At 38.4% G+C, this 21,987-nt stretch overlaps 1 protein-coding gene and 1 long non-coding RNA gene across 3 annotated transcripts in view; one reads left to right on the top strand and one right to left on the bottom strand.

The window, feature by feature from the left end:
- Nucleotides 1-21,987, top strand: part of KCNIP4 (potassium voltage-gated channel interacting protein 4) — a 1,316,619-nt gene that overhangs the window by 717,957 nt on the left and 576,675 nt on the right. The gene's annotated exons all lie outside the window — the stretch shown is intronic.
- On the bottom strand, nt 542-21,618 carry LOC133249402 (uncharacterized). The gene is made up of 3 exons (XR_009736933.1): nt 21,531-21,618; nt 7,941-8,029; nt 542-834 (listed from the first exon to the last, which is right to left on the bottom strand). It is a non-coding gene; the product is annotated as an uncharacterized LOC133249402 (long non-coding RNA).

Genomic DNA, 21,987 nt, shown 5'->3' with positions numbered 1-21,987 from the left:
AAGGCAATCATTCACAGGAGGAAGGAGTGACCAAGTTCAATGACAATGTTGATTATGTTTGAAGAGGAAGCTCTGGAGCTCATTATTCTTTAAGGACATCACATTTTTGTTGAAAACCATTCATGAGGAATGTTTTATGAGGTTTCAATTAAATTTCTCCAGGATTATATGTGAACTTATTCCTTGTTTTCACTTGGAGAGAATTAATACATAAAGCTTTCCTTAACCTTAGAAATGGGCAAGGTGAATGTCATCACTCAGTTTTCGAGTTTATTTTTGTATGAAAGTGAAGAGTGCAACTGTTTAATTCCTGGAATTCTCATCAGAATTCTGTAACTGTAAATGTTATTGTCTATAATTTTTACAACTTTGATTGCACTGTGCTCCTTACAGTCAGTGCTTCAAAAGAATGTCTCATAGCAGTATTCATGAGATTCTAAGACTTACTTAGATTCCAAAATATCTAACATATCCATGTTGATCAATGTATACACTTTTGTAATTTTGCATTTAAAAGAAATGACTCTCACTTCTTAGGTTTTAACTAATCATGCATTTCATGATGTCTCTTCTGCAATTCTGTTTAGTTTCCAAAAAGTGGATATACTCTTGAACACTATTTGAACATTGAAATTATATAATAGATGATTTATAAAATGTTAATGATGGTCCTCATATATTAGATATGCTAAGTTAAACAATAGATAATGCCTTAGCTTATGTAGTCTGAATATAGTGAAGGAGGGAAACGTCCCAATATGCTGGTCAGGATGCTAAGGTCCTAACTGAGATGGCCTTGAACTCATCTCAGTATTTGTCAGCATTCAAGTGGACCTGGGGAACAACAACAACAACAAAAAACTGAAACTGAATAGTTTTAAGTAAAATCCTCCCCCACCAAATATTAGTAATTTTGCTAGTAAGACTTCCCTATCCGTATCTGCCATAGTCTTCGATAATTTTTATACCTGCATAGACTGTTGTATGATGTTTCCTCTTCTTGGGGTGTTCTCCCTTGTTGGCCTACAAAACTCCTACTTTTTCATCAGGACCCAGCTTGGGCCTCACCTCCTTTGGGAAGTCTTCCTTGATAAAACCATAAAGCTCACTCAGAATTAAACCTTTCTTCATCTGTATTCCTTAGCACCATATGCCTTTCTCTAAAGTGCTAATCATTTTGTTTTAAAACTGTGCAAGTTTTCTCCCCAAGTGGACCACAGGATTCTTGAGACCAATGATCCCATCTTAGTCTTTCTTTGTAGGCTGATGCCTAAAGCACATTCTGGTTCATAGTAGGCATTTCCTAAATATTAGTTGAATGGAAATTATTGGAAAAAATCTCAAATGGCTATTGAAAGCTCAATTTAATTTCCTTTCCATGCATTTATATCTTGTCTTCCAGTGGAATTATAAGATCTCTAAGTATAGACTGGGTTTCTCTATTTTTCTATATGATCTTGGGAACCCATAAGCTGTACTATTTTAAATTTATTTGTAATCAATACTACATATTATCAATCTTATTTCTGTCAGTCTAATACCATACAAAGAATGACGTGATCATATATGTTGTTTTATAAAAGTTTAGCATTTATTGAAAGGTTAATCTAGATGTTAGGTCCATTTTCTGTTTATTTGACACAGAGGAAATCTGGTATATTTGTGGTGATATCAGTACCAAAGAAGGCAAAAGATACTTTGTCCTTAAAAGATGCCATTTTATAGATGTGAGAGCTTCCCTCATAGCTCAGTTAGTAAAGAATCTGCCTGCAATGCAGGAGACCCCGGTTCAATTCCTGGGTTGGGAAAATGTGCTGGAGAAGGGATAGGCTACCCACTCCAGTATTCTTGGTCTTCCCTTGTGACTCAGCTGGTAAAGAATCCACCTGCAATGTTGGAGACCTGGATTCAATCCCTGGGTTGGGAAGATCCCTTGGAGAAGGGAAAGGCTACCCATTCCAGTATTCTGGCCTGGAGAATTCCATGGAGGCTATAGTCCATGAGGTCACTAAGAGTCGGACATGATGGAGCAACTTTCACTTACAGATATGGCTGTAATTGGCTCATATATAATTCAACAAGTCATGGCCAAACTTGTTGGAGATTCTTTTCACATCTCAATTATACTATCAATTCTCTTCAAATTAATACTATTAACTGAGTGCTTGCTGTGTGTTATGCACTGGGCAGCTTGCTGAGTGTTGGGTATAATAGAAATGCTTACTATGTGTTATGCACTGGGCAACTTGCTGAGTGTTGGCTATATGCAGTCTGGAATTCTGTTCCTTCCTGACTCTTTCTCTTACTAAATAAGTGATTAGGGCAAATTATTTAACTTCTTTGACCTCAGATTTTTAATCTGTGAAATGGAGGGTAAGGGTTTCAGTGGCATAGGAGCTCATAAAAGAGACATGGCTGGCACAGTGTTTGGAGCCTAGTTAGTGCTCAACCCATGTTGACCTTGTAATTCACCTGCAAGGAGTGCCTGTTTCACCACTTGGCCGTTTATAGGAGAGGAAACATGAAGGACACCTTAGGAAGGCAGATGCCAGTTATAGAGAGAAAATGGGACTACAGGCTATTTCCAGATGTCTTTATTTTAATAGCATTATTATCTGTTGTTGGATTTTGAAGTAGAATGTGTGCCAGGGCAGGTTTATAATTCACTTTCAATTACGGTAACTTATGTGTAGCAAGCTAGCCAAAGGTTGGCAAGTGCCCTGTGCCCAGGCCCTGAATTTCAGAGCAGCTTCATCAGCTCTCTATTACTGTCTCCTTTTGATTTACCAGCGGGCTTCTCCCCTGAGGTAGGGTGTTGATGCCATCTCGTTGAATGGCTCAGGTTTCTGGAGAGATATTTATGCCTCCTGAGACCTGCCAGAAATTTATTTCTGATATTTCTTATTATTAGATGTGGTGGAATGAGATATGGTTTCCTATTTCTTTTTTTCTTTCTTTTTGGTAATTTCTTTTGTAAAACAGAGTCATTTTACAGAAGCATTCCTTACAATTTCTGGATTCTATATTTTAGTAAGGGACCAATGAGCATTTATTTATTAAAGTTATGATAAAGATTCATGCCTTTCATATTTTAAAATTCTATTCAGAGATCAATATTAATATCTCTGGTGTAGTTTATAGAAAAAGGGAGTAGATCCTTCCCTTCCTCCCTATCTTTCTCTCTCTCTCTCCTTCTCCCCCACGACTTTCCCTTTATCTCTCTCTTTTCTTCATCCTTCCCTTTTCTTTTCTTTCTTTCTCATTCTTCATGCTCCCGTTCTTTTTTTTTTTTCTTTTCCCCTCTTTATCCCCTCTCCCCCACTTAGTTTATGTTTTACCTTTCAACTTAATGAATCCCCTTTCCCAAAGTCCTCTTCTTATTGTCTACAATTTTACATTTTATTCCTAGTTCTATCATATAGCACACTTAAAAGCCCTTTCCAGTGCATATATTTACAGTCTCCTAATATTTGAACTGAATATTTGTAGATTCTTATCATATTCCTGGTTGCCACTTAGCCAAGGCATTTATCTGCTTTAATCTGGCCTCATAAATCAAATCTTTCTTTTCTCTAATCATTTTTAAAATCGTTCCCTAAATGGTTTCCAATTTGTCTGCGTCTTTCTGAAATGGATGTGTCTCAAACATAATTCAGGGATCCAAAGCTGAAATCTTACTGGCTTCAGTTTGCCATTCTTCCTGAACAATCATTTCATAGCAAATAAGGATATTATGGTTTTTTATCTTGCAAATTTATGATTTTGCAAATTCAAGCAGTATAAGTCCTTACTGAGGTTGTCTGAAGTAGACGAAAATTGCATTTTTTCCCCAGGAGTCAGGAGGAAAAGTGTTTAAAGATTCAACACTGTTAGTGACACTTGCACTTAAGTTCTATGTACCTAACTTTACTGATATCTAATGATATTACTGATATCTAACACAGAGTTAATGAAATCTCTTCTCATGACAACAGCCAAGACCAGGGTGATGTGAGCAAAATGCTCAGGACATTTACAAGACACCAAGAATGAGCACCTCCTTAAAGTTTGCCCCCTTGGTGCCTCACTTGCTTCCTCTTAATTCCAGCTCTTCTTATGATGATAAAATAATATAATAGGTGAGAAAATGCTCTGAAAACTGTAAAGATATAAACAGGTATTGGGTATCACCATCACTGTTCTTCACCTCAACACAACCAGTTCAGCTCACCACAACTTGTTAACAGTGGAATAATTACACCTGTGGAGCCCAGTTACACACATGGACCCCCCTTCTCTCTAGTGTTGCTTGTTCACTTGTCCAAATTCACGGGGCTGCTCTGATTACACTGGATCCTATCTACCGAGGCACTTCCAGCCCAGAACTCACCCACTATACTCTTCATACACAGGACTTACTATTTCTTTATTCTGCCATCAAAAGTTACTTGTCTGCATTCCCATTTCCTCAGAGATTTGCTTATCTGCTTTCTTGAAAATAACAAAAGTTTATCAGGTGAAATTGCATTTGTTGTTGCATCTAGAGGGAAGTACCGACTTAATGTGCAATCCATGAAGGTGACAAATTTACAATTTCTTTTAGGTATTTTGTAGATATGATGCCTTACTCTCCAGGTGCTCTAATATATAGTTTATAAAAGTATTTGATCATCAACTGCAATAAGAAATATATGTTTTGTCATAACCTAGATCACACACAAAAACACACATAAACATAATTAGGAAATAATTCCACCAAATACTACTGACCTTTTCTGTTTGCTGAGCATTCACCTATTCTTTTCTTTTATCCTAAAGAATGACTTCTATTCCATTTTTTCTAGTGTCCTCAATTCTACATTAGTTTTTCTATTTAAAAAAAAATTGTTGACTATGAAACTATTAAGTTGATGTTGCTATTATGACACAATAATTAACAAAAAAAATAAAGACTTAGAAAACAATAGTATGGTTACCAAAGAGGAAAGGAGGAGTGAGAGATAAATTAGAAGTTTAGAATTAACAGATACACACTATTATGTATAGAATAGATAAAAAACAAGAACCTACTATATAGAACAGGGAACTATGTTCACTATCTTGTAATAACCTATAATGGAAAAGAATCTGAAAAAGAATGTGTGTGTATGTGTGTGTGTGTGTGTGTGTGTATATATATATATATATATATATATATATATATATATATATATATATGCTGCTAAGTCACTTCAGTTGTGTCTGACTCTGTGCAACCCCATAGACGGCAGCCCACCAGGCTCCCCTGTCCCTGGGATTCTCCAGGCAAGAACACTGGAGTGGGTTGCCATTTCCTTCTCCAATGCATGAAAGTGAAAAGTGAAAGTGAAGTAGCTCAGTTGTGTCCGACTCCTAGAGACCCCATGGACTACAGCCTACCAGGTTCCTCCATCATGGAATTTTCCAGGCAAGAGTACTGGAGTGGGTTGCCATTGCTTTCTCTGATATATATAACTTTTAAAATATGCATTATATATGTATAATTTTCTATAAACCCAAAACTAACATTGTAAATCAAATATATTTCAATAATAAAACCCTCAAAAAGATTATTATACAGTGGAACTCAGTGGATTGCTGGGGAGCAGAATTTTAACTGATTGTGTATATGATTGTGTGCATACATGTGTATTTCTGTGTAGGGTGTTAGAAGACAAAGTTTGTCTGACTTCACCATGGGTAGAAGGGTGTTAACTTTGATGGGCTATCATTATCTCGTGTGTACTGATATTTAAGAGGTGACTAGGTGACTCAAGGATCAGACAAATTCAGCAAGACATAGTAGACTCATAGTGGGTGAATAGTTAGATTACCGCAGTGAGTCACTGAGGAGAAGACAGTCTCCAGAGATCCAGGACTTTATAAGCAAAAAGAGACATTCTGGTAATTGGTAAGCAGGCAGTAGAGGTAAACGGTGGATTTAAATGTAAGGCAAAAACTAGTTACGCACGGGATCCTAACTTCACTGCAGGGCTTCAGGCAAAGTTCATTCCATGCTACATTAATGTATCTGTTGCTCCTTAAGTCTATTCCTACTTCACATATGGTTGATCCAACCACATGTAAATGGGACCAGAGGATCATAGCTGCTAGCAAAGCCTGTCTGAAGATGGAAAGAATGGACAGACTGGTAGATCTTGGCAAGCAGAAAGAAGGGCCTCGGCCCCCTTTAAACTTATCTTTGGCATTTCCCTTTTTTTGCCTGGGAAGAGCGTGAGCTCTAAGTACCATATTAGAATTTGCACTTACTTCATAAGTTCTTTCTTCAAATATGTCAGGTTTATTATCTACTTAGTGTAGCACCTCATTCTTCACAGGTGTGCACAGCCCTTGTCAAATTATTAATAGCAATGTTCCAGAGTTCACTTTTAAAACACTTTTTATTTTGTATTGGGATATAGCTGATTAACAGTGTTGTGATAGTGTCAAGTGAAAAGCGAAGGAATTCAGCCATACATATACATGTTTCCATTGTCCACAAACTCCTGTCCCATCCAATCTGCCACATAACATTGAGCAGAGTTCATTTTTTAACAGGAAGAATTATGTTGACTTTTCTCCATAGCTTATTTAAGGCTTAAATATATTTTTTTCTTAAACAATTCCTGATTGAATGACTGCATGTTTCTGATGTCTGGGAAAAATATAAGCTCAAGAGGGTTTGTGCTAACCTTGTAAAATTACAAGATTAAGTCCACAAGGAGAAAAATAAGCTTCTTTTTATGCCTAGGCTCTTTAATAAAATGAATCCAAAGTTCACATAGAAACTTGCACTTATTAGGGGCATGTATCAGTGAGCACTACACAAATAACAGGATTTTAGAATGAAAAGAAAGCACAGACTACTGTATCATTTTCTTTCCTGCTATTTAGTGGTACAATAGTAAAAAAAAAAAAAAAAGTACTTTGATACACAGTGCATAAGTCTCAAAATATAAAAGTAAATAACTGATATAATATATAGAAAAATGACCTTTTCAAAATCCTAATTCAAACTTTCAACGTCAGGAGCTTAAGGGAATGGTGAATCCAAGATGTTTTTTTCCAAATGGAATAGAATCGTCGAGACTCATTTCTATCCTGGGTAGCAAGAAATTATTAGGATTACTGTGACTGATAATGATGCTGTGAACTTCTAATTATCCTGGAAATGTAGACAAGGATAGTATATATTGAAATTCAATGAAAACATGAAAGGCTTATTCTAATCTTGGATTTCAAACCTCCTTTCCTAGCAAACCTGTGCATAGAAAGTGTTAGTTTCTCAGTCATGTCTTACTCTTTGAGACCCCATGAACTGTAGCCTCCCAGGGTCCTCTGTCCATGGAAATCTCCAGGCAAGAATACTGGAGTGGGTAGCCATAAGTCAATAAAAAATAGCCACGTTACTCCCTTCTTTGAGTATCTCCCTTTTCAGTGATGCAGTTTATAAGACAAAGTAGTTAAAACATGATAAGAAGAGGCTGTGCCTTTCTATGAGTTGGATAAAGCTTGAATTATTTTTCATGCTAATGACAGTGAGGACACAGATGGGCTTCAGGCAAGCTTTAGGTTCTATTAACTTCATGAGGAATCCATATGCAGGTGGAATCTTGGCCAGCCATGTCAAGCTTCAGGAGCCCACATTTGCTGGTTAGTTAGATATGACACTCCTGTTGAGAGAGAGATGCAACCATGGGAAGCTCAAGCAGTTACCAAGGTACTCATCACATCAGCAGGGTTCACAAGGCATCTGCCATGGGAGTCATTTACTATTATTAAATGTTTTCTATTGTTAGAAATATATCATAATATATTTATATAAATTATAAATATATTAATAAATGTATTCTAATATAATATTAAATATATTATTCTATTAAATATTTTCAATTTGTTATTATTAAATATTTAAAACATTAAATATTTTCAGAAATGCTTACCAATGAAGAGACAGTTATGAAAGTCTCATTCATTTTCATTTTCACTGCTGCAGAGGACTGGAAGGTTTGAACTTGATAGTAGCCAGAATCTAAAGGGAATTCCCAAAAGGGGAGCTTGAAAATGTTTGAGCAAGGGCAGCATCATTGGAACAACTGCATAACTTCCATACACAGCTTTAAAGGGTAAAAGACCCATTTGGATACATAAGTTCTGACAGTGAATATTCTTACATACACATACTCTATATACCTCTCTATACCTTGTGAGTTCATATGTATATACATATATATATATTATAGGAATGGATATTTTTATCATATTTTTGAAATGGAATTGTTAAAAAATGCAGTTGATATAAATACATTTGCCCTTTTGATTTCTCCATGAATTTTATTGCATTTCCAACCCCCCAAAGTGTAGAGAGTCATAGAAAAATGATGGAAAATGTTTTTGGACACTGAGTAACAAGCAAATTTTCACAATTTTATGTTAATTAATCAAAATCATTTGTATGTTCATTAATGCAAATGTGTTGATTAACGTTATGCTAAAATCATTAGGGTTTATAAATTATGAAAAAGGAACAGTTGACATGTGAATTGAGAGTTTGATCAAGTCCAAGATATTGTAAAAGCAAATTGACACACGTGGTTCCCCTGAGCAAATGATGATTTTTTTTCCTCTTGTTAATGACAAGCATTTCCATCTAACAAAAATGTATGTGTGTGATCAGTCATTCAGACATGTTCAATCCTTTGCAGCCCTGTGGACTATAGCCTGCCAGTCTCCTCTGCCCCTAAAATTTCCCAGGCAAGAATACTGAAGTGGGTAGCTGTTCCCTTCTCCAGGGGAGCTTCCTGATCCAGGGATCGAACCCAGGTCTCCTACATTTCAGGCAGGTTCTTTATCATCTGAACCACCATTACTTATTATTTCCCCAACCCCAAAAAATGTGAATGTTCAATATAGTAAAACGTTAATAGGAAAGAAGAGAGGCACAATTTTGCAGACTAGAGATTGTCTTAGAAACACTGGACTGTCTTAGAATATACTGGATTGTCTTAGAATCACTCTAGATTTTCCAGTTCAACTATTCTATTGGATGAGCTTTTTTACCTGCTAACAAACTGGCTCTTAGGAATATCTCCTTTATGCATAGTATAATCAGGTGTCAAATAGCCAGGTTGCCAGGGGTCCCACTTTTCCTGCACAAAAGTGATAAACAAAACTCTTTCACACCAAGGTGTCAGTGATTAATGTTTTCTGCCTTTCAAGTTATTTACAGGAATGAAAAATGAAATAATGGTGGGATTCTAGGCATGGTGATATGAACGCATGAAGGGTTTTTCATCTGCCTTAAGTTCCCCTTGTGACCTTTCTTCCAACCCTTCTTCATTTACCACAACATTTACTGATTAACTAATGCACGTGGATAATTCCTGATGTTGGAAAGATAAATAAGATATGATTCTTTCAAGGACTCATAGTTTCATAGAGCAGTTAGTTATGCCAACCAGTTAATAAATCTTAAAAGGATCATAGGTGAGATGAATATAAAGCAGAAAGAAGGAGGTCAATATTGTATGGTTGGAGAAAGGGTTTTGTGAAATATCCCACCCAAGTGAAAATATTTAAGTTGACTTCTCAGAAGTAAAAGGAAGCAGTTGGAAAAATAAACCTGATATTTTGACTACAGCAGTAGTTCAGCATGACTTGAAGACAGATTCTTGGGTAATGAGGCTAGAGATCTCCTTGACTGGAAGGAAATTTTTATGCCTTGATATGGTTTGGGAATTCCATTCTGGAGTCAGCAAGATACCACTGAGAGTTGAAGATGGTGAATGGCATGTTCCTATCACTCCAACAATAGTGTAGACTGAAGGTACATCAGACGGGGGAATCTGGCTTAACAGAGTTTTAGCAGGCACACATTGAGTGGATGCTGTAATTCTGACACAGCTGGGTATACTTTGAGAGCAGAGTAACTATAACACCCACCCATTCTAATTATAAATACCAATACCAATAACATTTATTTTCTTTTTACTTGGCAATCATCTGGGTTGCTTCACTTGTTGAAAGTTCAACTCAGGAACTCTGAGACGTTATTTCCATGTATATTTTATAGGCGAGGTAACTAAGGTTAAGGAATTAGGATTTGTACTCAATGATTTCACTGTGATCTGTTGTGATGGGAGTAAAACAGATGTCCGTAAAATTGGTCATGACCATAGTGAGAAGAGGGCTAGGCTGCAGTTGCTATTATAATAAGAAGCAGGAGACAAGATCTACTCTCTAGAGAATCTAATCTATAATGAATGCAGTCTGGAAGCTATCATGGTATGGCACCAAACATGCTACCCTTCACCCTTTCCTATATTATTCTCTTGCTTTCTACACATCGGTGGATGAAGACAGCTGGTCAATATGCAGTCCGTGCCAGAGTGGACAACCATAGCGCAGCTGTGGTTTTCTCTAGCCATTTTCTCCTCTTGCTGCTGTGAGTGGCTGGTGGGCAGCTTCGCTCCAGGACTTCAGATCTGTCTGTTTGTTCCTGTACATTCAGCAGCCAAATGCCTCTTAGCTCTCTGCCGAGTATCCTCCCAAATTTAGTTTGAATCAAAATAATGAAATAAAAATTATCTTTCAGTGACCCATAACCATGGGACCCCTGGCAACTCAGCAATTAGAGTAGGAATACATTGTGGTAGGCAGAATTCTAAGATGGCCGTAAGATTCCACACTCTGGTGTACCTTCCCTGTATAATTCCTTTCCCTTGAGTGTAAGTAAGATTTGATTTGTAACTGTGGTAGTGATCTGTGGTAACTATAAATTCTAAGTAGGATTTATCATTCTGATATGTCATAATTATGGGACTGTATATGGTGGAAATGATTTTGCAAACATAATTAAAGTTCCCCATCAGTTGTCTTTGAGTTCATCAAAAGTAGACAATCCTGGGTGATTCTGACCAAATCAAGTCACTCCTGAAAAGAGGTCAGAGAGATCTGAAACATAAGAGATGTTTTCCCACTGGCATTGAAGGAACAAACTACCATGTTGTAGAGAGGGCTGCTGCTGCTGCTGCTGCTAAGTCGCTTCAGTCCTGTCCGACTCTGTGCAACCCCATAGACGGCAGCTCACTAGGCTCCTCTGTCCCTGGGATTCTCCAGGCAAGAGTACTGGAGTGGGTTACCATTGCCTTCTTCTGTAGAGAGGGCAAAGAACTAAAAACAAGTTCTAGGAATTGGGAGTGATCCCTATCCAACAGCTAATAAGAAAATAGGGACCTTAGTCATACAGCCACAAGAAAATGCATTCTGTGAGCAACCAGTGTTTGCTGAATCAGACCCAGTGCTTCGGAAGTGATTGTGGTCTGATGCTACACTTTGATTAAGCCTGAGTGGAGGACTCAGCTAACCCATAACCAGACTCTTCATTCATGGAAGCTGCTAAATATTAAATTGGTGTTTTTCTAAGTCCCTCAGCTTGTGATAATTTGCTATGTAGCAGTAGATAATAACTACAGTAATGCCAGAGTGCAGAGAGGTGACATCCTCGATTATCAAACCAGCAGATCATACTGGACTAGCTGGTTCTCATGACCCTTCAAAAATGTTTTAAGCTGTTCATGGCTTCCATAGCTAAATTTAACATATTATACCTCAATTTGTATAAAAGTTTATCTTTTTACCTCTTTGAGGCCACTTTCTGTTATTTAACGAGTTATATTACCATTGTGCTGGTAAACATTTTTTCTTGTCAGTGTGGTCCTCCTAAATGTAAGTCTGGTATGTGTGTTTCACATAAAATATAAGCTTAGTTATTATGCAAAATTTGATTCTAGCATGATATGAGTATCATGGCTATGATAGTTGAAATATTCCTGTTGAAAAGTAGAGTTATTAAAAAGTGATTAAGTTAGAGTTGTTAGTAATTAAACTACAACATATGAGCAGCATGAAAAGTTGTCAAGGGGATTATTCTATATTACTTTTCATATTTTTTACTTCTTTGGTTCAGTAAAATAAAAGAATAAACAATTTTTAAACTCTGCTACAGTAAGGGCTTCCTTGGTGGCTCAGACAGTAAAGCGTCTGCCTGCAATGTTGGAGACCTGGGTTCAGTCCCTGGGTCAGGAAGATACCCTGGAGAAGGAAATGGCAACCCACTCCATTACTCTTTCCTGGAAAATTCCATGGATGGAGGCGCCTGGTAGGCTACAGTCCATGGGGTCTCAAAGAGTCAGACATGACTGAGCTACTTCACTGGTTCACAGTAAGGAAGTACAGCATGTCAACTGTAATAAGGAATACTTAGTTGGAAGTAACAATATTTGTAATGAAACCTGGCTAAATATATATCTGTGACTAAGATTTCCATTAACAAGATGAAAAATCTGTAGAAATTGCCCTGGGTTTAATGATCACATAAATAATCCTATTTCAATTGTTTGAGTCTTATATAATTTCATAATAAATGAGTTATGCAGCAGACAACTTTGTGCCTTTTGTTACTTTTACAATATTGATTTAGATAAAGATTATCCCCAGCAGAGTAATGGGAAAAGGCTCCTTGTGACTGCTGTTTTGTTTTTTATTAGATCTCAAACTGAAATGCCTACTTTATCTAAATCAGCTTCACACTTCTGAACATTGGCATCCATCAGTTGCTATTTACTTCACTTTGCTTGGTTATTGAGATGGCTGCATATCAGCGTTGTCCCTCATTTAAGTGACTACATTTAGAGCTAAAAAGAGGATGCTACAGAGATAGATTCAAGATGGAAACTAGGATATGTAGCAATGAAGAGAAGTGTCTCCACTGAAGTTTGCATCTGAAGCTTCTTAGTGAAAGAAGTTGTGATGGAGGCTGGGGATAAGTCACCAAAAAATACTTTGGCAATATGGTATGGAAACTTGTATCTAGTCACAAATGATTTAAAAATATCTTACTTCTAGCAGGAAAAAAAAGGCTTTCTAGAGAAGTTTGAGAAACTGATGGAGCCCCTATCTATTCTTAACCCTGTCAAGTTTATAAAATGTGTGACTCTCAGCTAGTTTTTAATAAGCTGGGGAAATGTCTCCCTGAAGGCTATGTTACTTACTGGATAAGACTGAGCAGATTAATGCAGTGTTTCTCATGGTGTGGTCCAGAGAAGTCCTGCATTAGAATCATGAAATGTTTGATAAAAAAATGGAGATTCATGAGCTCTATCTGAGACCTACTAAATCAGAATCTCTGGGGAGGTCTGAGGATTCACTTTGAAGAAGATCTCAAGGTAATTCTGATGCAGTCTAAACTTTAAGCACTGCCAGTTAATATATATGTATAACAGTTTTCTGTTCTCTCTTGCCAGTCCTGGATAATATTGCTACTATTTACAGTTCTTCCCATTTATCTTCAGTCCTGTAAGGATGCACTAAAATACAGCTTCAAAGTGTGTCTGAGTCACTGCCTATTGTTCCTCTGTTTAACTACCTTCATCCACTGAGCAGATTGCCTTTGCTATTTATCCCAAGGACAAGGTTGCCTGGTGAAGCCTGGTGCAGTGCTGGTCTCTTGTGTTGTGCTGTGTTTAGTCTCCTAGTCGTGTCTGACTCTGCAACCCCATGGACTGTAGCCCACAAGGCACCTCTGTTTATGGGGATTCTCCAGAAGGAATACTGGAGTGGGTTGTCATGCCCTCCTCCAGGGGATCTTCCCAGCCCAGGGATTGAACCAATGTTCAATCTCCCACACTGTAGGTGGATTCTTTACCGAGTGAGCCACCAGGGAAGTCTCTTACCATCAGGACATTGTCTGTTCATGGGATGTGAATGTGATGCATAGGTCAGGCTATGAGACTGGTGGGACAGCGGAATACGTCCTTGAAGATGAATTTCCTTGGCAGATGCGGGACTCTGACAATCCAGTTGAACCTGAGTCTGTGTAGTCTGATGCCACATTAACACCTCATCATATCTTTTCATTCTGTGGAATGTTCTAGAATAGAAAGTGACTAACATGTTCTCAAAAACCAGTGCCCAGAAAAGTTACTTTAATGCTATTTACCTGTATTTTTCTTTGCAACAGGGAGAGCTAGATTTCTGTGTTTTTTTTTTTTTTTAAAGAATGATTTAAAAGTCAGGTCATTATAAATGAATAAATTATTCTCCTGTCACTTGTGGTGAAGATGATGGTAAATTTGATGGGTGGGTATGAGCAATGTATCCATTTTAGAATCCCAAATCAGTTGAAGATACCCTACTCTTTCTTATCCACATGGTGACTGGGAATAACAACAGTATTTAACTAATTGAGTTATTTGGATTTATTGAGATAATTCATGTAAAGCAATGAGCACAGCACTTGATGTATAGCAATGGGCTCAATAATTAATTACAGTAACAGGTACCAGTCATTGAGCATCTACTATGTGACAGTTTGTTTTGAGTGCTTTACAATGAATCATTTGAGGAACCTGCCCAAAGCCAGCTTTAATGTAGCAGAAGGGTGATTTGAACCCGAGTATGTTCCTAATGTCTGCATTATCCTGCCACTTCCATAAGTGTGTTTATTTTTTCACGTTATACCAAGACACATTTCTCATGTGATGCATTGCTGCTTAGTTATATTTCAATTCATTTTTAAGGGCCAAATATCCTCCTTTGTTCACTCAATCATGGGATTCAGGCAAGATTCTTTTGGTATAAGTAATTATCAAAGAAGAGGGAGGAACTAGAAGAAGCAGGCAACTGAGGCTCATTTTATGTGTCACAATGGGAAATGGCCTGAAAATAAGGAAGACACTTAATGGAGGTGTCAGTGCAACTGATTTAGCTGGCTTAGAGTATTTTCCAGGCACCGGTCAAATTCTCTGGGAAGACTAGCCTCCTTCTCCACCAATCATATAATGCAGACTGCCCTTGCTATGAAGAACAGAAAGCCTCTTACTTAATGTTTATATGGTATAAGCCCAATGCAATGAAGTTGATCTTGGTTGCATTCTCCTTCCTACCTCTGCCATCCAACCTAAGTGGGACTTTCCACTCTTACGGTACTTTGCTTAAAGGCTATCACCAGATGCAGCTGTGCATCTAAAATACTATCTGATCATGATCTCTGGAGTCAGACCTGGTTTTAAATCCTGGGTTGGCTATTTCCTGATGTCATCTACTAAGCCCTCTGTTCCTCAGCTTCACCTTGTACAATGGAGATAATGGCATCTGCCTCATAGGGTTTACATGAGGATGCAGTGAAAGAATTCATATAAAGTGCTTATCTGTCAAATACTGATTATCCTAAAAATATTAGCTACTATCAGATAAATTTCATTTTAATAGATTTAAAGCTTTGCAAAGACTGAAGAAAGGTGTTTATTACCCATACCACCTTGCACAGTACCTGGACCATAAAGCTAACACGTGAATAAATGATGAATAATCAGAAATAGTTGAGATGAAGTTTAGTTTTTGACCAGGCTAACTAACTGAGACTCTAAGAGTAGGATCTGGAGAAAGTTCCTCCACTCCTCCCACCTCACCCTATTTAATATCATCCCCAACTTGGAATCAAAAATGCACAGATACACATAACTAGAATCCTTTTGTTCCCTGCCCCCCTGCCTCAGTTCATCAAAGGGCAGGCTCATCTCTCATTTTGGAAGGAAACATTGTTTTCCTTCCAAAAGCCCTATTGCTGAAAACGAAGCAGAAATGGGTTTATTCCTGCCAGTAACTGGTGATTTTGAATAAACAGCACTTTAGGGATATGCCCTGAAGTGCAAGAGTCAGAGTGTCTCTAATTAAGTGCGCTCCTTTTTCTGGGAACAGGCCAAGGAGACCTAGTGGCAGCAGAGCCTGAGCGACTCCCCAAAGTTTCTTTGTTGATGCTTCTTTTAAGCAGAAACCCAGACCTGCCTCTAACCCTCCTCATTAGCTTCTTAAAAGTACTTCATGTAAAGCTTTGGTAAATAACCATAACAGCACCCCCTTTCTTTCACCACTACCTCATGCTCATCCTTCCTTTCCACCCACCCCCAGGGTGGGGGATGGAACTTTCCTGCATCTAAAGTCACATCGAGCCAGAAAGGATAAGCCATCTTTAAAAAGTCACAATGAAGCGTTGGTTACTTTTCCCTGTGGAGCTTGTATGTTAATGAAGGAAAGCATGTATCAAGTGATTAGTGTATATTTGGCCACTGTCAGTGACAGCTGGCAGCCTGACTGGCCTCTGATGCTTTGGGACATCAGGCAATTTACTTACTTCTCCCAGGCCTCCACTTTTTCATCTGTATGGTGAGAATAAAAATCTTTATCTTCTTCAGAGTGGTTTGGAGGGTGGGACAGTCATTGTGCTTAGCCCTGTGTTTAGCAAATTATATGCTCCATGAGCGTAAGTATCATTCACAAATATTATTGTACCTAATCATCATAATACCCCCAAGAAAGGTATATTGGCTCCATTTTGAAGACCAGCAAACGGAGGCTTAGAAAGTTGAAGTCACTTGAATGGGGTAGAAGTTCTGGAGTCTGTGCCCAGGTCCCTTCTTTATACTGATTACTCTGCATGGGTGCGTGGTCTTTTTAGTCATGTTCAACTCTCTGCAACCATATGGACTCTAACCCACCAGGCTCCTCTGTCAATGGGATTCTCCATGCAAGAAAACTGGAATGGGTTTCCATGCCCTCCTCCTGGGGATCTTCCCAATCCAGGGATTGAACCCATGTCTCTCATGTCTCCCGCATTGGCAGATGTGTCCTTTACCACTAGCATCACCTGATTAGTATTTCTCTTTTAAGAGAAGGCCAGGCTCTATTGGAAGAAAAGACATTGCATTAATGTTTTAATTTGAGTCCAAGCCATGACTCAAAGTTAAGAGTTATTGACAAGGTCACTTCTCCCATTTAGACTTCAGTGTCCTTCCAACTGCAATCCAAGGATGGGAGTGGAAGCCATACCAGGGTCTTCTCACCCTCCATACCAATGGTGTTCCGGTATTTTGGACAGAGAGACCTTCTCTGATGCCTTCCTTGTATTGCTTTCCTTGGTCACATCATCAGGAAATGCAAATCTTACTGAGAAAAGAACACAGCCAAGACATTTGAATGTGCAAGCTTATGGCTCCCCTTAAGGAGAGATACCAGGAACACCATGCTGTGATAGCATTGAGAGGGAGCATGCAGAAACCTTGCAAGGATCCCCAGGTGGACTTTACTCTTTAGATAACAGGGAGTGGGGCTTTGGAAGATCAGTGAGAGAGCAGGTGGCTTTTAGGGAAGGTGAGAATGTTAGCTACAGTATTCACTCAAAAGTTAGTCATTGCCTCTTATGAGGGCTTCCCAGGTGGCTCTAGTGGTAAAGAATCTGCCTCCCAGTGCAGGAGATGTAAGAAACATGGCTTTGATTCCTGGGTTGGGAAGATCCCTGGAAGAGGGCATGGTAACCCACTCCAGTATTCTTGCCTGGAGAATCCCATGAACAGAAGAACCTGGCAGCCTACAGTCCATGAAGAATCAGACACAACTGAAGTGACTTAGCATACATGCATGCCTCTTATGTGCCAGGCACAATGTTAAGTTCAAGGGATATCCCAGTGAACAAGATGGATAAAAATCTCTGCCTTCATAGATAGGAGGTTGTATTCTAACAGGAGGAGATACTCTATAAATAGTTAGACAGATATACCTATCAAGTGGTGATGATGCTTTGGAGGAAAAGAGCACTTGTTCAAGGAGTAGTGATTCCAGGGGATGTTGTGGTTAACAAGGGCCTCTCTGTCTTGGGGCTTAAAAGCTAAGACCTAAAAAAAGTCACTTATTCACAGAGCATTCTGGGAATAAGCATTATTAAAGGGAACAGCAAGGGCAAAGGCCTGAGCTTATGAGCCAAATAGTCTGTGGTAAACATCTGCACTTTATTCTTTGCCCCTGGGGTCAGGGGTGGTGGTTTAGTCACTAAGTCTTGTCTGACTCTTTTGCAACCCCAAGGACTGTTGCCCATCAGGCTCCTCTGCCCATGGGATTTCCCTGGCAAGAATACTGGAGTGGGTTGCCATTTCCTTCTCCAGGGGATCTTCCCAACCCAGGGATCCAATCTGCATCTCCTGCATTGCAGGCAGACTCCTACATTGCAGGTGAATTCTTTATTGACTGAGCTACAAGAGAATCTTCCAAACATCTGCACTGGGAAGAACAATTCAGGTCCAAAGGAACCCATCACTGTAACACCCAGACCTAGTGGACAGATCCTTATTCTAGCACTTTTCACTAGCATAGTACCTATACACAGTTCTCAGTCCAGGAACATCAATTTTATTTTCATAAAATTATATATATTTAAAATGTGCAATATGATATTTTGATATACATAGTGCAATGATTACTGTAGTCAAGCTAATTATCATATATGTGTCCTTATAGAGTAACCCTTTTTTGTCGTGGTAGCACCAGAAATCTACTGTCTTAGCAAATTTCAAGTATACAATATAATATAATTAACTATAGTCATCATGCTATGCATTAAATATCTGGAATTTATTCATCCTACATAACTGCAACTTCATAATCTTTGACCAACATCTGCCCCACCTCCCCACCCCTGGTAACTACAATTAGCTTCTGCAAACTCAACTTTCTTAGATTCCACATTTGAATGAGATCATGCAGTATTTGTCTTTCTGAGTCTAGCTTATTTTTCTTAACATAATGTCCTGTAGGTTCATCCATGTTGTCCCAAATGTCAGGATTACCTTCTTTCTCAAGGCAGAATGATATTCCTGTGTGTGTGTGTGTGTGTGTGTGTGTATCACAATTTCTTTATCCATTTATCCGCTGACAGGCACTTGGGTTGTTTCCATATCTTGGCTGTTATGAGTAATGAACATGAAAGTGCAGGAAACTTTTCAAAGTACTGAATTCATTTACTTCATATATATATACTCAGTATATATTTCTAAATTAGGTGATAACTCTACTTTTAATTTTTTGAACAACCTTCATAATGTTTCTCCAATGATGGTACCAATTTACAGCGCAAAAAATTACCCTTTCTCCTTATCCTTGCTAATATTTATCTTTTATTTTTTGATAATGGCTATACTAACAGGTGTGAAGTGGTATCTCATTAAGGTTTTGATTTGCATTTCCCTCATGATTAATGATGTTGAGCACCTGTTCATAACCTGCTGGCCACTTGTATGTCATGTTGGAAAAGTGTCTATTCAGGACCTATGCACATTTTTTAATCAAGTTATTTGCCTTTTTCTGCTATTGAGTTGCATGAGTTCCTCATATATTTTGGATATTAACCCTTTATTAGATATATTTTTAAGTTATATTTTAAAAAGGTGAACATTTATAGCTCACAAGTCAACAGGGTGACATTTCCACCCAGAATTAGATATATAGTTTGCAAATACTTTTCGCATCCCATAAGTTGCCTTTTTATTTTGTTGACTTCTTTTTTTATTACCCAGAAGATTTTCAGATTGATGTAGTTACACTTATTTATTTTTGCTTTTATGGCCAAGATATCAATTTTAATTGTGAACATAAAAAAGTAATCATTGAATTTTATTTATAGGGCAAATTGAAGGGCTGTACTGAGTTACCTAGGGCAGAAAAACAAAGAAAAACCCCATCTGGAGACCATAGGTTATGTGTGTTTAAGTAAGTGATAAGAATCCTGTGAACGAGCAGGAAGGAAGCGCCATGGATTCAGTTAACTACTAGTTTGAAAACTTCTCATGTTGCAAAGTTATGGGGATTAATGGATTAGTTAGAATGCCACAAAACATTTTGGGAGGATCATTTTGGGTGTAACATTCATTCCTAGGCTGATAAGTACTTGTGCCAATGCTTGGCTTTTTAATTCATTTAAAACTGTGTGGAATAATGAGAAGAAATAAGGGACTTAGGGTTGAACAAATCAGAGTTTGAATTTTGGTCCCATCACTCAACAGCAGCATGACCTTGAGCCTGTTATTTAAATTTTAGGAGGTGCAGTGTTCCTCTGTAAATTTCCTCTGATTATATCTGTTTTCAGAGTGACTAACAGGGAAAAGCAGAACACATAAAGCATCTGGTATGTGGTAATTACATAATTAGTAGTGACTATTGTTATCCAACAAGTACCTATACTGCACATCAATGAAGTATGATTTGCCCTCCATGGAGGCATGTGGGGAGCTTAAAGATAAAAAAGAAATGATTTATGCCTTCCAGAAACTTACCCTTAATTTGTGAAGATGTTCACCCAAGCGGCTATAATATACTGTAAGACAGAGAGGAAAAAAAAAAGTACTACAAAAACACACAAAAAGGGATAGAGTTGTTTCAGTTCTGCTTGGAGAAGTTTCATGGAAAAATTTTATGAGCCTGACAGGCAGAGTTGGTGTGGAAAGGATTTTCAAAATACATGCATTTTTTTTTTTTAAACGAAGTCTGTATGATGGAGAAGCACAGAATGAGTTTGGAGGAAGGAAGCTGAGCTGTCAGGTATAGTGAATAAACAGAAGGCTAACGAGATACAATCCTCAAGCTGGTACCAGATCATTTAGAAACCAAGATGGTGCTCCAAGGAGCGTAGACTTTATTCAGTAGGCAGATGGGGAGCCATGGAAGGTTTGGAGCTTCCCATGTAGCTCAGCAGTAAAAACCCTGCCTGCCAATGAAGAAGACATAATGAGATGTGAGTTTGATTCCTGAGTCTGGAAGATCCCCTGAGGAAGGTAATAAGTAACTGACTCCAATATTCTTACCTGGAGAATCCCATGAACAGAGAAGCCTGACAGGCTACTGATCATGGGCTCTCAAAGAGTCAGGCCCAACTGAAGTGACTTAGCACACACACACACATATGATAAGATGACCGTTGTATCTCAGGGTAATTTCCCTGCCAGCTCTGAGTGGTATGCATAAGCATGGAGAGACGTGTAATAAAAACAAGAGCTAGTAGTGACTGAGCTCTTAATCTGTCCTAACAGTATTACTCATTAATTCCCTCAAGGGTCCAATGAACTAAGTGCTATTACCATGTCCCCTTTTACAGATGAGGATATTAAAGCATGGAGATGTTAAGTAACTTTCCCAAGATCACACAGCTAGTAAGTAGTCAGAGCTGAATACAGAAAGTCAGGCTCTGGAGTCCCTCCTCCAAATCATTTTGCTCTATTTCTTCAAAAGCTACCCTGCCCTGCCTTTGCCTGATGTTTCCTCTTCCTTCTTGCTCCTAAGTTTGCTCACCTCTGAAACAGGAGACTTGAATTTTGTTTATGAGATGCTTTCTAACTCTTGTTTGTTTTTTTTTTTTTAATTCTGTATTTTAATGTGAGCTTGATCTATTTGGTCAGTAATCGGGGAGACACAAACGTGAAATGGTTGTGTAAGTTAGACAGAAACTCCAAAAAATTTTGTTTCTGATTGACTGTTCTTAAACTTTCTCTGGCTCCAGATTTACTCAAATCAATTAAAAACATACAAACAAGCATAGAAAGTACACAATGAAAGAATATACCTAACTATATATTTTGGTGTTTTGAACGGCAATGAGCTAATGCATAAGGTAACTCTAAACTCTAAGATTTACAAATATTAAGAATACTTACTAGTTTATCATACCCATGCTTTGAAACGATGTGATGATTACCACTCAAACCGGAATATTAGTTCACAATGACTCACACAGAGCTCCAGGATAAGGCAAACTCACTGAAAAAATAAAGTCAATATTGCACGAGAGTCCCTTAAGCCTCATTTCTCTCTGCGCTCAGCTAGTTGGGACAAAATACACACTTCGCTTTTCCTGACTTGTAAACAGGCTTTCTGAAGCAGCTGAATCTAAGCTGTCACTTCGCCTTTCGGCATTTTCAGATTGTTCTTATTTCAAATTCGATGCTCTGGTCCCTGTCTGCAGCGGGAGTCCAGCCCCCGGTTAGTTTCCGTTTCCAAGGCAACTGACCAGCCCAACAAAGCCACTGGCGGCAGCGGCGGCGCGGGGCGCGCTGGTCCCGGGGCTGCGGAGCCATCACTGCCGGGCGTCCTGTTTTCTGGGGACCTTCCTGG

Source organism: Bos javanicus, chromosome 6, assembly GCF_032452875.1.
Source record: "Bos javanicus breed banteng chromosome 6, ARS-OSU_banteng_1.0, whole genome shotgun sequence".
In the NCBI taxonomy this organism is placed as follows: Eukaryota; Metazoa; Chordata; class Mammalia; order Artiodactyla; family Bovidae; genus Bos; species Bos javanicus.
This window is presented reverse-complemented; position numbering and strand designations above follow the sequence as displayed.